The sequence below is a fragment of the Callithrix jacchus genome, chromosome 1 (genome assembly GCF_049354715.1).
Source record: "Callithrix jacchus isolate 240 chromosome 1, calJac240_pri, whole genome shotgun sequence".
In the NCBI taxonomy this organism is placed as follows: domain Eukaryota; kingdom Metazoa; phylum Chordata; class Mammalia; order Primates; family Cebidae; genus Callithrix; species Callithrix jacchus.
In genome coordinates, this window is record NC_133502.1 from 48,931,915 (window position 1) to 48,950,220 (window position 18,306).

The window sequence follows — 18,306 nt, forward strand, 5'->3', positions numbered from 1 at the left end:
TATATTATGGCATAATTTCTGTACTTGAGACTACCTGTGTATTGAATCTATTGGTCTTCGATACAACATTACCTTATTTTTAAAATGACCATAGATTTTCCCTACATAGCTGCCACAGGTAATATATTTTCCTCCATAATTTGTAGGTTTCTAAGAGCACACTAGTGATTGCATATAAAAAATTTGCCTGTAGTTACAATGAATGTATTACTATGTGTGCCATATATATAACGACAGGAGTGTTAGGAACGGAAATGAGGTAATAGCTGAAAAAGATGCCTTAAAAATATGTAAGTGCTATATAAATGTAAGGTGGCTATAATTATTGTTATTAATCAGTAAGTTTCTATAATTTGATGACTTTCAGACAGTGGTTTCTGTAATAATTGTAAACTGAATTAGATTAGCTAAAGTTGTACTATTGGTGAAGTTTTTGATACAAAAACACATCAAAAAGGAAGATAACTCTCCCATACTCTTTTGGCTTCAATACTTACATCTATTAATATCAGCTTTTAGCTATAAGCTACCATGAGCTTTCCACTTCTACTTTCATGCATAGTAGATATTAACACTTTGTGCACATCTTTTCCTTAATTATATTTTCCTTAAAAATTAGAAAAACGCTTTTATCTAAGATGCCTAATCACATATCCCTTCAGTGGTTTCTGTTCATCAGCAAAAACTGGGGAATACTGAGGCAGTTCAGTCTGTATAAACAAAAAATAAATGGAACACATGTTCTAAATAGTTGGCTTAGTTATTACATAGCTTGGAGTACATTAATGAGGAAGATCAAAGGTATAGGAATGAAGGCAGTAGCTTAAGGCACTTGTGACAGAAGATGAGATGAAACCCATTAAGTCAGGTGTATAAAGTAAGTACACAAATAGTTGTAAAAGAAGACAATCTATAAGTGTCTTAAATGAGAGAAACATTAAACGAAGAAAATAGTATATAGAAAAAGAAATGTTAGAAATGCCTGCATAAGCAAGAATGGTGTTTGAAAGAGGCTTGGGATTTGGGCGATCTTGAGAAGTACAGACAAAAAACCATTAAGAAGAAAGGAAAGTTTCCCTGAATGAAAAGAACAATACTTAATTTCACAACATAAACTTTGAAGTAAAAAGAAAAAATTTGAACTTCACCCCAAGAGCTATCATAGCAGTAATGGGCAACAGGAACAGATACCTTGAAGATCGTAATCTTACAGTACAAAATGAAAGGCACAAAAGGGGAGCAGTTGAGGGCACTTTGCAATCTCATTTAATGATTATTTTTGGAAATAGTGTCAGTAGATATGGATGGGAATTAAGTGATCAAAATTAGGCAATAAGTGGTAAAAATGTGTCTTAATTTACTTGGGTTTGCATATCTACTCATTCATCCAAAATATATTTATTTTGTAAGTAGCAGGCACTAAAGTTTTACAAGCCAAAAGAATATGTAGTTATGAATGTCCAATAGGTAACTGGAAATTTAAGTAGAGAACATGGAAAAGAAGTCAAAACTAGATATATAAAACTGGAGAGATCTACATAGAGTGATGGTTGAGTTTAAAGGAGAGGCAAATTCTGAGAACTTACAAAGTCATGATGAAAGACAATCACATGAAATGTATTTTTGCAGGATCTGCAAGAAGAAATACTGTGACACAAACTAAAACAAAAAAGGAGAAAGCAAATAAAATAGAAAAGGTCATGAGCCAGTAGACATTGATGAAGCAGAATTTTAAAATAACTACTTAACATTTTCAAATATTGGAGAATAGACAAAAATCTTGTCACAAAAACTCTGAGAATGACTCATGGGTGTTATTGTCTGTTCCTTTCCTAGTATTTCTGGTCAAGCACATTCTTCAGTCTGGACATAAAAACAAAACTTGGCTTATTGGAGCTTGTGATTGTCACACAAGAATAATTTATGCTTAACAACCCTCTTCCCCTAATATCCCTGTTTTATGAGTCACTTGTAGTTTACTTTATAGTTCCCCAAACTATATCTGATTCTACTTTACGAGGTAAATTGGCATGTCTCTTTGGGGGTACAATTAGAACCCAGGGCTTTTCTTCTGAGTAGTCTTTCATAAAAGTTTCATTTCTCTGTATTCAGTCTCCTTCTCTGATTAAAGTTTGAAGGTTATAATTAAAATTTTAACAGTATGTATTTTTGAGAAGTTTTTAAGCCATATATGCTCATTTTTCTAGTTTTGTTCCCTGCCCAGCATGTTGCCTTTGAAAGAAAGAATGATGGCTTGAGAAAAGAGAGGACTTTATTCAAATGCTGTTTATTAGTAAATTATTCACTTTATTAGTAAATTATTCACTTAGCAAACTACACACTGCTTAGCATATATGGTAAAGTGGTAGGAAGTAAAAAATGATTAGACTAATATGCAATCTTATTCACATAGACATAATATATAAGAGCAGTGTATACATTCTGGACAGTACATATTTGTGCTATAATATTACAGCATATAGATAAATTGGTATTACTTTATTTTAATTACAAATATTATATTGAAGCAACAATTTGACTATGTTAGATGATGTATTCGTCCATTCTCATGCTGCTATAAATAATTGTCCAAGACTGGTTAATATATAACGGAAAGAGGTTTAATTGACTTGCAGTTCCATGGCTGGAGAGGCCTCAGGAAACTTACAGTCATGGCTGAAAGGGCAGCAAACACATCTTTCTTCAATGATGTCAGAAAGGAGATGTGCCAAGCAAAAGGGGAAAAGCCCCTTATAAAACCATCAGAAATGGTTTGATTGTGAGGACTCACTCACTATCGTAAGAACAGCATGGAGGTAACTTCCCCTCATGATGCAATTACCTCCCACCAATTCCCTCCTATGACACATGGAGATTATGAAAACTACAATTCAAGATGAGATTTAGCGGGGGACACAGCAAAACTATGTTATTCTGCCCAGGCTCCTCTCAAATCTCATGAGCTCACATTTCAAAACACAATCATGCCTTTCCAACAGTTCCCCAAAGTCTTAGCACATTCCACCATTAACCTAAAAGTCCAAGTCCAAGGTCTCATCTGAGACAAGGCAAGCCCCTTCCACCTATGAGCCTGTAAATTCAAAAGCAAGTTAGTTACTTCCTAGGTACAATGCGGGTACAGGCATTGGGTATATATACGCCTTCCACATGGGATAAATTGGCCAAAACAAAATGGCTACAGGTCCCATGCAAGTCCAAAATGCAAAAGGGCAATCATTAAATTTTAAAATTCCAAAATGATCTCATTAAACTCCATATCTTATATACAGGTTATGCTGATGCAGGCGGTGGGCTCCCATGGTCTTGGGCAGCTCCATCCATGTGAGTTTGTAGGGTATAGCCCTCCTCCATTTATAGGCTGGAATTGAGTGTATGTGGTTTTTCCAGGCGCATGGTGCAAGCTGTTGGTGGATCTACCATTCTGGAGTCTGGAAGTTATTGGCCCTCTTCTCATAGCTCCACTAGGCAGTACTCCAGTAGGGACTCTGTGTGGAGGCTCCAACCCCACATTTTCCTTTAGCTCTGCCCTAGCAGAGGTTCTTCATGAGGGCCCATCTCTGCAGTAAACTTCTGTCTGGACATCTAGGCATTTCTATACATCTCTGAGACATAGGTGGAGGTTCTCAAATCTCAACTTTTGACTGCTGTGCACCTGCAGGCCCAACCCCATTTGTAAGCCACCAAGGCTTGGGGCATGCATCCTCTGAAGCAACTACCTGAGCTGCACTTTGGCCCCTTTTGGCCACAGACAGATGCAGTACACCAAGTCCCAAGACTTCAAAAAGCAACAAGGCCTTGGGCCTGGCCCACAAAACCATTTTTTTCCTCCTAGGCCTCTGGATGTGTGATGCGAGGGGCTGCCATGAAGACCTCTGACATGCCCTGGAGAATTTTTCCCCATTGTCTTGTTGATTAACATTTGGTACCTTGTTACTTATGCAAATTTCTGCAGCTGGCTTAAATTTCTCCTCAGAAAATGGGCCTTTCTTTTCTATTGCATTGTCAGTCTGAAAATTTTACAAACTTTTATGCTCTGCTTTCCCTTTAAACATAAGTTCCAATTCCATCTTTGTGAATATATAAAATGACAACTTTTAACACCACGTCAGTCCGGACTTCATTGTTTATATCATTATCAGCATTTTGGTTAAATCCATTCAACGAGTATCTGGGAAGTTCCAAACTTTCTCACATTTTCCTATCTTCTTCTGAGCCCTGTATACTATTCCAAACTCCTCCTGTTACCCAGTTCCAAAATTGCTTCCACATTTTTAGGTATTTTTAGAGCAGGGCCTCACTACCCTGTACCAATTTACTCTATTAGTCCATTTTAATGCTTCTATAAAGAAATGCCCAAGACTGGATAATTTATGAAGGAAAGAGGTTTAATTGACTCACAGTTCTGCATGGCTGGGAGGCCTCAGGAAACTTACAATCATGGCTGAAAGGGAACCAAACACATCCTCCTTCACATGAAGGCAGGAAGAAGTGCCAAGCAAAAGGGAAAAAGCCCATTATAAAACCTGTAGAGTTGAGTGAAAAACTAGACTAAACTGTCATTTATTTTCTTGGAGTATGTAATAACTCTAGACATTTCCTAGCTATCATCAAATCAGAGGATTATTTAAAAATGTATCATATCAAACTATGTGTGAGGCATTGTACTATTTATTATTAGTACAACTATAAGAGATACTCCTCTTCCTATAAATGTGTGATCTATTTAGGGGTGATAAGGCACAGTATCTTGAAAAGTTAAATAGTTAATAGTACTATACAGAACAATATTGATGTTATTTTACAAATAAATTATATGAGGGTCTACACTGGATTTATCACTGTGAACTACATTCCTTTATAGATACTCTGTGTTAAAAAAGGGCTTGACTTTGGCTAAAATTTGGGTATGTGTCAATGGGGTCCGGAAGGAATTGGCTTAGCTTTAGAATAAAGCTAAGGCTTAAAGCAAGGAGACACAGTTTAAAGATTAAGCAGGCTGGCTCTGTATGCATACAATTTTAAAACCTTTGATCCACACTTTCCTGACTCTTTGACCTCATTCAAAACCCTATTTTTTTTTCCTTAGCCTGTTTCTTCATTTGTAAAAACACAGAACAATATTAATACATGTATTGTAAGGTTGATATGAGTATAAATGTAGTAAAGCACATAAACATGGTGCCCACCAACATAGTGAGTGCCAGCTGTTGCTGTCAAGATATGGACTGTGAATACATCCCTTGGACTGGAGCAGAGAATTCCTGCAGTAGCTAAATGAGATAGCATCATCCCTATGGCTTACTGTTTAGTAAGGGGCAGGGGAAGTGGGAACATTGGAACGTTTCTCTCAATGTTGCTGTAACTAATGCCTGTTTGTTATTGAAGCCAATGTGGTATTGGATGGCTCCCTTGAGGGCAACAACTAATGAATGGTGACAAGCATGACTTGTCAGTTAAACCATGTAAATTAGTTGTATATCTGGACTAAACTGGTGCTAGGCAGATAGTTTGTGAATGTCTGCTGAGAAAAAGGGGGGAAAAAAAGACAAATGGGAAGAATCTTTTAACTTTACATCATCACTGAAGCTTCCTTGATTGTGGGCGTTACAAGCCACTCACCTGGGGTGTCATAACAGATTGTAACATTGTATTTAAATGACAACTGCCACTGCAAATGGACTTAACAAGTCAGTGGTCCCTAGAGGCGCTATAAAATGTTCCCAGGAAACCTCTGCCTGTTTGTTTCTAACCACTCTATGGACTAATAAAAGCCAGGATAAGCAAGAAATAGGGCTGCAATCCCATTCTCTCTGCAGCTGCTCATGTAAGACCATGGTTTTCCCTGCACCTGAGATGTTTGTCCAGACAGAGCTATTTTTCAAGCTGCCTGCGGAAACTGAATAGATCCGAATGCCACCAATAGCTTTCAAAGCTTCAACTCTGATATAGCTTGGAAAGTAATTAGATAAAGAAAATTAATTCCAGTTGGGAACACATAAAACATTTCATTTGAAAACTGACATGAATAAAATTATAACTATGGTAAATATAAAATTCTAAAAATTATAATACACTCTGACTTTAGTATTTCCATACAAATTAATGTTTTGTTAACTCTCAGTAAAGTACTCAATAGCCAGGAGACCAACACAACAATCAGAAAGGAGGCTGTTCTTTTTGTGCTAAGCCTTTGGGTGGACTCAACTCTGAAACTGAGCTAGAAACAGGAAAAGATTCTGCAATGAACAGCAGAAACAGTACCCCAAAGAGACCTCAGCTGGGCATTCTCTCTCTCTTTCTTCTCTCTAAACAAAAACATGATGATAATAGATAGGTAGATAGATAGATAGATAGATAGATAGATAGATAGATAGATAAATAGATAACAAATACATCCACAGACATAGCGATAGGTTATGCATTCATAAAAGATGCAATATTGCCTGAAGTGGCACAAAAATTTTATGTGTTATAATGATGATAGGCCTTCTAAAGGGCCACAACACATAAACAGCTATGCAGTACATATGAGGTCTTAAAATTTCATGGAGCAGGGATGATTGGGGACAAACAAACTCTAAAAGATTCAGTAGTGAGATAGTGAGATAACGAGAAAAATGAACCCATGGAATAGTGATACAAGTATGCAGGCTTTGAGTCACAGATAACTATTTTTTAGATCTTTAACTGTACAGTGATAAGTGTATCAGAGACAGCAGCAGCATGAAGACTAAAATCGAAACAAACAAAGCAAAAACCAAAATTTCTCAAATACACATGTTTGCATATACTGATATGTACCCAGTTGTATCCTCCTAAACGTATCTTTAACTTCAAAACAACTGCACAGATATTTATGAAATGCCGTCTGTGCCAGGCATTGTACTTCCTCTGGAACAGAACACTAAATATGCTCTAGTACAGAACAGAAGCTAGATGGAAACAGACATCAAACTATTACCAGCAGAGATGGTGTTGGAAGGGAAAAGTACAATGCTGGGAGAGCATATAGCAGAAAAGCCTTTGGAAGGCGACTTTTAATGAGACTTGAGTGATAAAAAGAAAGCAGTCAGGCAAAGGAACTAGCATGTTCAAAGGCCCAGAAGTCAGAGGCAGTGTGACATGTTCAAATAAACAAATGGGATCCAGTAGCAAAGAAGAGGACAGCAGAAGGTGGTGAGACTGAGGAGATTATAGCTCAGACAATACAGAGGCCACATAAGTCCTGTTAAGCATTTTGGAGTATTTCCCAAAAGAAAAGAGAAATCATTCAATAATTTTAAAAAGGAGAGAGATTCACTTCATTAGGGTTGTGTGACTAAAATACTGAATTAGGTCAAGTTAGTTTTTCAATGTAATGGAAACAACACTACCTAGATGTCTAGCAACAGATTTCTTTCTAAGAACTAATGAATACTTTGGAAACATATAATGCACTTGTTTAAATGAAAATGAAAGCTGGTGTTTTTGGCAATGTGCTGTCTGGAAATTGGGAGTAAAGGAAAGAAATAATGCAGTGGTTTCTTTAATCAAATATATAAATCGTATATTGTAGCAGGGGTAGGGGGGCAGTAAAGTGGAAAGTGATTGTGACAGGTTTTTACAGAGCATGTGAGATTGTTTGGATTAAGCTGTCTGTGAGTTCTGTGTGACGTCTGCCTTATAGTTCTGCAGTGAATGCAGCAGTTTATGATGATGAAATAACTAGACACACAATTTGAATAAGGGTAGTTATATTTGAATATATTTGAGCTGGTATCTCAGGACCTATATGATGTCAATTTATTTACAACAGCTTTTATTCTTGTATTAATGCATGGTTATGTGCATATGTATAATATTTATTTTTGATAAGTTAATATTACTGCTTTTTTCTGTTTTTTGGATAATATTGGCTTCAAGAGTATTTATAAAACATTACATTTATATTAATCGCACTTCCTTGAATCAGGTGACTTTTGTGGCTTTCTTTTGAGTTTGTGCTTTGGGAAACTTAATTTTTTACTGTATATTGTGTACTATTGCTCATTGGCTGTGGCCCCTGGGTTCATTTATAAAGATACAGAACTTTCGAAATGCCATTAATCAAAGCAGGAAATTATAATTGACACTGCAATTTTATTTTATAGCAGTAACCTATGGATAAAAGTATGACCTGAAAAAATGGTTAGCTTGTCGAAAAACACTTAGTGCAATAGCAAACTCCTAGAAAAAAAGAAAATTACAAAGTAATGGATACAACGTTGTCTTTAAATTTATATTAATAAAAAAGAATTAAATATACTAATCCAAATAAAACTATTTAGAGTAACTAGAGAATGAATTATGCACTAAGTATCATAGGTTGCCGAATTAGTTGATTGATTGATTTCATTCTACACTGAAATATGCCATTAATCTCTGTCTTTCTTCAGTGAAATGAAACTTTCTAAATTACCTATAAATAGAATGGTCATTAAGTTAAAGTAAGAAAACTGTGAATCAGCATCAAAATATTTGCATATTATTTCGGTTGCTTTCTGACTTAGAATAATTTCACAGGAGTCCAAGATAAATACAGTATAAAACTGAAATGCTCTTTGCTGACAGCATGAATAGGACAACTTCCAAAAGGCCTTGGACATAGTCAATCCTCCATAAATATTGCCAAAGAAATCCAGAAGCTGAAATTGGGAATCTGAATTCTTAAACACATTGCTTATTCTTACCAGAAGAAATAACAGTAAAAAAAAAAAAGTTATGAAAATCATAGCTAGGTTATCAGAATTTTTTAGTAGTATTAAAAAAGGTGTTTGAATAAGAAATTTAATTTGATGATTTCTCCAATGAATCATTTGCCTTTATTTAAATGGAATTTTCAAAAGATCATCTAATTAGATGTGTTCAAGACATTGCCATATATCAGGTGAGCTAATTTTCAAAAGCATTTGCATATAAAAATTATAGAAATTGTTCTTTTCAACATTGGAAAAAAAGGCTATGCATATTATATTACTAAAAGCAATTATGTCTCTATATTCCTAGATAACATATTTAAATAATCTATTGGGGATTTGCTTTTCAAATTAAATTACTGTAACATTAACATTGCTATATTCATACAAAAGGAAGGTTTCAGATATGTTGATTCTAATCTAAACCTTTTATTCTCTTAATCTTTCAGAGAAAATGCAATAATAGTTTGGAGCAAAAAAAAAATTAAACACACATGAGAAGGTTATGTTGAGTTGAAAAGATAGTGTAATCTTTAGCTTAAAAGATTCTAAAAGCCATTGGATGCAGGGCTCTGCTTATATGTTTTTGTGCCCATGAATGTATGTGCTTTTACAATATGCAAGATGCAACTGAGTTTAAATGTTTTCAGATTTTTAGTTCCACCAAGATAATATTATAATAATGTAGGTATTTGTATTATGACACAATGACCATTATGATATAATCATCTTATAAATGTTAATAAAAAATAATTATAATTATAAAAAGACCATAGCTAAATCTTTTAAAAGATAAATTTTTTGTCAGAATATAATTGTATATACAGTATAATCAAAAGTTTGACAAAAAATTCATTTAAATGATTGAGAAAATACTGAAACAGCTCAATTAGTTTAATTTAAAGTGTTTGAACAGATGTGTGTTATGTGTTATTTATACAGTAAAAGCACTCATTCAAAATGTTAATGGTTGGTACGTTAAATATAATGTATGTGTTCTTTAGAATTTTAATTTTTCCTTGGAACATAAAATATACATTCAGTCACCCAACTTTTGATGCCAGGCCAAGGTTTTCTTTTGAGCTCTTTAGAGCTTTGCCCCTTCTTTCTTGAAAAAGAACAACTAAAAGAGTGCACTAAGTGTGAATTCCAGTTTTGTTTTCTTTATTCAGAAGTCTGAGAAGGGAATCCTTTGAGATTTTTTAAATATTTCTCTATTTTTCTACAGTCGTTCACACCAATATCCACATAATTTTTTAGCAAGTTCACCAAGTTTTTTCTAGTTATTTGGTATTTGGCTTTGCACATAAAGAGATTTATAAGTATATTAAGCATATAAGGGATATTTAAAACAATGCCTAGACCCCCAAATTTATTATGTCAGTATCAACTATAATTTAGTTACTCAGTCACCCTAAAACTAGGCTTCCAAATTTGTAAAATGTGCATTTTATAAGATAATATTTAATATGAATCTCAATGACTGTTCTAAATACATCAAAAGTTTTGTGTTCAATTTTGTTTCATGTATTTTAAGTTAGTACTAAATGTGGAAGTTTTCCAGTCTTAGAATATTGAAGATAAGATCTAAATTCTGTACTTCTGTATGTTTCTGAAACTCATTTCATTAATTTCACTAATTTACATATACACTGAAAATCAAATGATTTATCATGACAGTTCTTGACTATAATATTTATTATAATTTTCCATGAACTTTAAAAATGCAATTAATGAAAAGAATGGAAAGATAAAGGGAATCGAGAAAGTTAAGGCCAATGTTTGAACAGTAACACCAGGTATAGGTGGAAGGAAAATGAGAACTATAACATAAAAACCTTATAAAATGAATCACAAATTTTCAAAATTTTAGAAATAACATAATAATATTGGTCTCTTTTAGAATATTCTGTTCATTACTGTTGAATTACAGTTAAGAAAGGAAAATTACTCTTGCTGATTTTTGAGTAAAGCTGTGATTGTTTTTTCTAATAAGAAGTTAAGTGCAAAGCAAGTATTTTGAAGGGAAACTGACTATCACTGAAGCAGAATCTTAGCCAGTACATACTTTAAAATATTTATTCAATATTGTAAGTGCTTCTGTATTAGGCCACTCTTATTTTTCTAAAAAGAAATACCTGAGACTGGATAATTTATAAAGGAAAGATGTTTAATTAGCTCACAATTCTTTAGGCTTTCAAGAAAGCATTGTGCTGGCATCTGCTTGGTTTTTTGTGAAGCCTCAGAGAGCTATCAATCATGGCAGAAGGTGAGGGGAGAAAAGGCACATCATATAATGAAAGCAGGAGCAAAGGGGGCTAGGCATAGAGAGGGAGAGAAAAAGAGCTTGGGACGGGAAGTGTCACACACTTTCAAATGATCAGATCTCAAAAGAACTCACTACCCCAGGGACATTTCAAGCCATGGGGGATCCGTTTCCATGATCTAAACACTTCCCAAAAGGAACCACTTCAAGCATTGGGGATTAAAATTAACATGAGATTTGGATGGGGACAAAAATCCAAACTATATAAGCTGCCTGTTTACTTCAGAAAAACTTTTAAACATTTGTATATATATTTTAAACAAGTTTACTTACTATCCCAGATTTTGAAAGAGTAGAGGTCTTATTTATATAACTTTAAAAAAATAATAAAAACCCTGCTGATAAGTGGCTTTTTATAACTTAACCTAGACATGCATTTTTTCTCATTTTAAATTACTTAAAATGAAATTTCTCATTTGATTAGATAGAATTTATAAAAATCCTATTATCTTAAAAATTGCTGTCTGGGTATTGTGTTTATGGTTTTCTAAATTGCTTTATAAAGAAGTTAAGATGACAGGTGCTCTGATGGCTACAAACCCTTTAATGATTTTATAACCATGGTCAATCCATTAACCTTCATGACATTTCTGTATCACTATCCATATCTTCTTCAGTTTGATCTATAAGAACTTTTAATCCACATACCTACTTTGAGTAGTTGGAAAATGAATCAATATTGACGTATTACATAGATATTTAAAATTTTATAATATAAGGGAAAACAAACAAATTCTTTTGTTTGCTAATTGCAGTATGTATTTTACAGAAAATGATGCTTCTGTACATCTGAGGTCCTATAGATTATAACTGACAGTTAGGAGACACATGATCTGTGCTCTCAAACTTACAGGACAAACAGTTATAGAATGAGAACCTCTTGTATACATTTAAATACACAATTGAATTTATTTATCAAAGTTGGATATGAGATTGGTCAATAGATAAATAATTATGTCTCTTAAATCTTGAATTTCAATAAGTTATTTTTTAAGAGAAATGACAATATTTGGAAAGAGACCTGTTTTGGGGTAACAGACATAGGTTCCAGCTTCACCAATATCCTGTCATGGATAGTAAGCAAGTTTGTAACCTCTCTACAACTTTCCAAGTTTTAAGCATATATCTTAAGTCACCTAAGAATTACAGGCAGTATTATTGGATAGGTGTATTTAATTTTTCCTAATATCCTTGCGATGTTTCAAAGAATTCTTTCACACTGAATAAAAATAACTAATGTATAAACTTATTTCTGTGAAATAGAATTTTATTACTAAAATATTGTGATATGTACATTGGACTGTAATAATAAACATAATTACCCTTTTTGTAGAAGATGGGTTATTCCTTGAATCACTTTAAAATGAGGAAAATACATTTTCACTATTTTTCAAAAGTAACAGTGCTAAGGTGAGAGTTTACTTGGAGCTGCCACACTAACAAGCATGAAGTGAAAGTTATTGAATATGTGAATCTTTGTGCTGTGAAGATTGAGATAAAATATATAAAATAAATAACACAAAGATTGACAAATGATAGATGCTCCTTAACAAAACCCGGTGTTACAGAACAGCACCTATTTGTGGATGTTAAAATTGTCTAGATGCAGTTCTAAGTTGTTAGACAATGTTGGGGAGAATTTGAACAATCTGCCAGTTTCAAATTTCTTTGTGTTGTTGAGGAGAAGTTGAACAATCTGCCAGTTTCAAATTTCTTTGTGTAACGCATGAATATAGATCAGAATAATAAAAGTAGAGACAAAAATTAGGGGAAAGATTTAAGAAGACAAACCCATACTTCTGCAAACAACAAACTGGTGGAATACTTCACTGACTTGCACAAGAGCAGGATTTCTTGTAAATAGAGCTACAAAATCCAAGGATACTGGCACCAATTCTTACTATTCTGAAGAAAGATGAAAGACAGGTTAAGGGAAAAAAGTAATATTTGCTAAGTGCCTATTAGAGATTCTGTACTAGTTGCTTTAATACTAAGTACTCACCCTACAAAGTAGACATCATTAGTATCGCTTTAGAGAAAAGGCACCTGAAGCTCAATTCGGTTAGGACACTCGTTTTCTTGACACCTGAGTTACTCCAAATTCATGGATTAAAGATTTTATCCTGGATCTAAATCTATATTCTAAATGTAGACCCTGATTAAAAAAATATATATTTGACTACTCTACTTTGCAGGAGACATAGCAGCATCTATAACATAGCAGCATGCAATAATTCACAAAACAATTATCAGCACAATTCTACGCAGATACTGCTAAGTTTGTAAGTTTGAGGGCCAGACATACATGCATAACTTTTGCTTATTTAATAATATTATTGTAAATTGTATGACAGTGATATTTGCAATTAAAAAAACACCTTTAATTGAAAAATCACATCATAGACAAAGGCACAGGGAACTCTTCTGAAAAGAACACACAGCTCTTTATCAGTTGTGTTTAGTGATTTTGTTCTTTAGCTTAGAGAATTGAAACTCAAAAAAATTTACGAAATGTAAGTATAAGCTTTTATCTTAGAATCTTCACTGTATGTTACAGTTAAGGAATCTGAGGCATCAAAATTTTAAATTTCTTATTCTCACAAATCCCTAACTAGTTTTCAAGTAAGACTAAACCAACTCCACAAACATGCTTGGGCTCATATATTAAAAACACAAATCATGACATTATTTACATTAAAAGATTATCAGGACTGATTTAAAATGAAACATACTCAGATATATTTCTGGAAAAGTAAATTTAATGGTAGTTCTCTTCATTCCATCAGAAGCATAAATACTTTTACATCTAAACTCAATGTGGATTTTCATATATACATAATAGGAAATCTGTTTATGGAGTTTTAATCTGTAATGTTTAGAGTATTTTAGAGAAATCAAATGAATACTAATTAAATTAAGCTGAATTACACTAAAGGCATGAATTTATTCTAACAGATGTTCAAGTTAAACTTAAATATCAATAATTGCCATAAAGTAGATAAAAAAATATTTCTCTATGTTCTAATTCTTATTGCTTTTATATTGCTTCGATGGACCTCCCATTTTGTGAAAAGCTCTAATTTCAATTTTATAAGATGTAGAGAAAAAACTACGAATGGAAGGTTTTCTGTAGGCTCTATAATTCCAGAGTACAGCACAAGTTAAGAAATAGTTTCCTCACAGATATCATTTACATTAGTTTTAAACTCTCCTATTTGATTTTCATGTAAAGTCAGTTTTTTTACACAATACAATATAAAGTGTAAATTATCTCTATGTGCATAAATGCTATCAATATAAATTTCTTTCTTCAGTTTATACTATGAAAAGTCAAAACAGAATATGTCTTTAAGGTTAAAGCAAAATAAAAGTGAAAATTCCTTTCATACTTTAATCAGACAAGGTTTATTTAAAATATTCACTTATTATGGCTATAAGTACAGATTGGTAAATCACTCTTCCCAAATTAACTCCATTGATTTTTTAAAATGTCATCTATATTATTTTTATTAAACATCTAGTTTGATGGTAGGAAAATCTGTTATCTGATATTTGAAGGGGATTCAAAAATTATGTTAACTCCCCACTTTATGTGAATAAACATATTAATACTAAATTTTGTATAATGTGTAAATAAAATTAAAAATAATATTTGCAAATTTTAGGCCCTATTACAATTTCCTAAATGTGTTGGTAGCAATACAATGATATCATAAACTAATTTTGTAGCTAGAGAATGACTGATACAAGGAAGACAAATTAATTGCAAAAATATAATTATTTAAGTAAATAATTGAATTAAATGTTACTAAATACTGTTAATTGCTTGAATGAATGCTGTGGAATATAACGTCACTTAATTGTGCCAACATCTAGATATTGGGTCTATGTAGTGACTTCAGTCATTGAAATTGAGAAAAAAAGGTATGTTTGTTTGCCAGAACTACCATAACAAAGTACCAAGTTTGGGCATCTTAAACAACAAAAATGTATTGTTTTATAGTTCTGGATGCTATAAGTCAGAAATCAATGTGTCCACAGAGTTGCTGCCTTCTGTGGTCTGTGAGGGAGAATCTGTTCCCTGCCTCTGCGCCAGCTTCTGGTAGCCTCAGACATTCCCTGGTTGTAGGTGGTATTCTTTCTGTGCACTCACATCACCTTTCCTCTGTGCATATCTCTGTGTGTCTGTCTCTGTGTCCCAATATATTAGTTCATTTTCATACTGCTATGGAGAAATATCCATAACTAGGTAACTTATAAGAAAAAGAGGTTTAATGAACTAATAGCTCCACATGGCTGGGGAAACCTCAGAATCATGGAAGAAGGTAAAGAAGGAATGAAGGAGAAGCAAAAGTATGTTTTACATGGCAGCAAGTAACAGAGCATGTGTAGGGGAACTTCCCTTTATAAAACCATCAGATCTTATGAGACAAATTCACTATTAGGAGAACAGCATGGAAAACCCCACCCCCATGATTCAGTTACCTCCCACCAGGTCCCTCCCATGATACGTGGAAATTATGGGAGTTAAAATTCAGGATAAGATTTGGGTGGAGACACAGCAGAGCCACATCATTTTGCCCCTGATTCCTTTCAAATCTCATGTCCTTACATTTCAAAAGCAATCATGCCTTCCCAACAGCCCCCCAAAGTGTTCACTCATTTCAGCATATACTCAAAAGTCCACATTCCAAAGTCTCATTTGAGACAAGGCAAGTCCCTTCCACCTATGAGCCTGTAAAATCAAAGCAAGTTAGTTAATAGTACTTCCTAGATACAATGGGAGCACAGGCATTGAGTAAATACACCTGTTCCAAAGGGGAGAGATTGGCCAAAATGAAGGGGCTATAAGTCCCATGCAAGTCTGAAATCCATCAGGACAATCAAATCTAAAAGTGCCCAAATGATCTCCTTTGACTGCATGTCTTACATGCAGGTAACACTGATGCAAGAGGTGTGTTTTCATGGTCTTCAGCAGCTCTGCCCCTGTAGCTTTGAAGGGTACACCCCGCCCCCCACCCCCAGCTGCTTTCACAGGCTAATGGTGAATGTCTGCTGCTTTTTCAGGCACATGGTGTAAGCTCATTCTGGGGTCTGGAGGATGGTGGCCCGCTTCTCAGCTTCATTAGACAGTGCCCCAGTGGAGACTCTGTATGGGGGCTCCCACTCCACATTTTCCTTATACACTGTCTTAGCAAAGTTTCTCCATGAGGGCTCTTCCCCTGCAGCACACCACTTCCTGGCCAATTAACCATCAAGGCATTTCCATACATCCTGTGAAATCTAGATGGAGATTCTTAAACCTCAGTTCTTGACTTCTGTGGACCTACAGGCCCAATGCCATGTGTAAGCTGCTAAGGTCTGGGGCTTGTACCTCTGAAGCCACAGCCTGAGCTGTATGTTTTCCTGTTTTAGCCATGGCTGGGACAAAGGGAACCAAGTCCCAAGACTGCACATAGCAGCAAGACTTTGGACTCCGCTCATAAAACCATTTTCTTCCTCCTAGGTCTCCAGGCCTATGATGGCAGGGGCTGCTGTGATAACCCCAAACATGCCCTGGCAATATTTTCCCCATTATTTTGGCGATTAACACTTGCCTCCTCATTATTTATGTAAATATCTGCAGCCAGATTAAGTTTCTGCTCAGAAAATGGGTTTTTCTTTTCTATTGTATTGTCCGGCTGCTAATTTTACAAACTTTTATGCTCTGCTTTTCCTTTAAACATAAGTTTCAATCCAAAGTTCCATATCTTTTTGAATATATAAAACTGAATGCTTTTAAGAGCACTTCAATCACCTCTTGAATGCTTTACTGCTTAGAAATTTCTTGTGCCAGATACCCTGAATCAATTCTCTCAAGTTCAAAATTTGACAGATTTCTAGGGCAGGGGCAAAATGCCACCAGTCTCTTTGCTTAAACATAGCAAGAGTTACCTTAATCCCAGCTCCCAGTAAGTTCCTCATCTCTATCTGAGAACACCTCAGCCTGGACTTCATTATCTGTATCACTGTGAGCATTTTGGTCAAAGCCATTCAATAAGTCTCTAGGAAGTTCCAAACTTTCCCACAATTTTCTGTCTTCTTCTGATCTTTCCAAACTGTTCCAACCTCTGCCTGTTACCCAGTTCCAAAGTTGCTTCCATACTTCAGGTATCCATATAGCATTACCCTGCTCTACCAGTACCAATTTACTGTATTATTCCATTTTCATGCTGCTATGAAGAAATATCAAAGACTGGGTAATTTATAAAGAAAAAGAGGTTTAATGGACTCAGTTCTACATGGCTGGGGAGTCTCAATATCATGGCAGAAGGCAAAGGAGAAGCAAAGTGACATCATACATGGCAGATGGCATGAGAGCATGTGCAAGGGAACCGCACTTTACAAAACCATCAGATCTCTTGAGACATATCACTATCACAAGAACAGCATGGGAAAAACACACCGAATGATTCAATTACCTCCCACCAGGTCCCTCCATAACTTGTGGAGCTACATTTCAAAATGAGATTTGGGTGAAGACACAGCCAAACCATAATACCCAACTCCCCCTACCTTTTTTTAAAAATAAGAACATGGGCATGTTAGATAAGGGCCTACCCTAATGATCGTATCTTTATTTAATCATCTGCAAAGTCTCTATTACCAACTAAGTTCACATCTCACAGGTACGAGGGGTTAGGACTAGGGGAAGGCAATTCAATCCATAACCTATGGAAATCATAGAAATACATAATGTGAAGTTTTTCTAGATATTTCATCAGTACCTGTGAATGTAAGAAACAGGCAAAATTAGGTAGAATATGTTTTTATGTTTTAGTGTTCTACAATTTTCATCTTTTGTAACACTTTTCTTCCTCTTCTCATTTAACTGAGTACCAATCATCTGCTGTAAAGTATAAATATACAGATATACATACTTTTTAAAAACTACAAGCCACCAAGTTGGTAAGTTTCTGTATTTCAAAAGATGTTTCTTTAAATTTTGGGATCACAATTTATAATTAAGATGATGCTGTTCATACAGCTTTTATCTCAATTCTCAATTTTTTTTTCTTTCAACATATATTGACTAAATACTCTGTGACATATTTTTTATAAGGGATATCTCATTGATATTGGTGATATTACTGACATTCTATTATGGTTACCAAAGTAGTGATTACTTAAGACACTTAGTTTATTTATTTTTGTTTTTACTTTTTTTCTTTTTGAGATGGAGTCTTGCTCTGTCACCAGGCTGGA

At 34.4% G+C, this 18,306-nt stretch overlaps 1 protein-coding gene across 7 annotated transcripts in view; it reads left to right on the forward strand.

Annotated features, from left to right (window-relative positions):
• PCDH9 (protocadherin 9) overlaps nt 1-18,306 on the forward strand; it is a 929,699-nt gene that overhangs the window by 541,003 nt on the left and 370,390 nt on the right. The window lies entirely within an intron of this gene.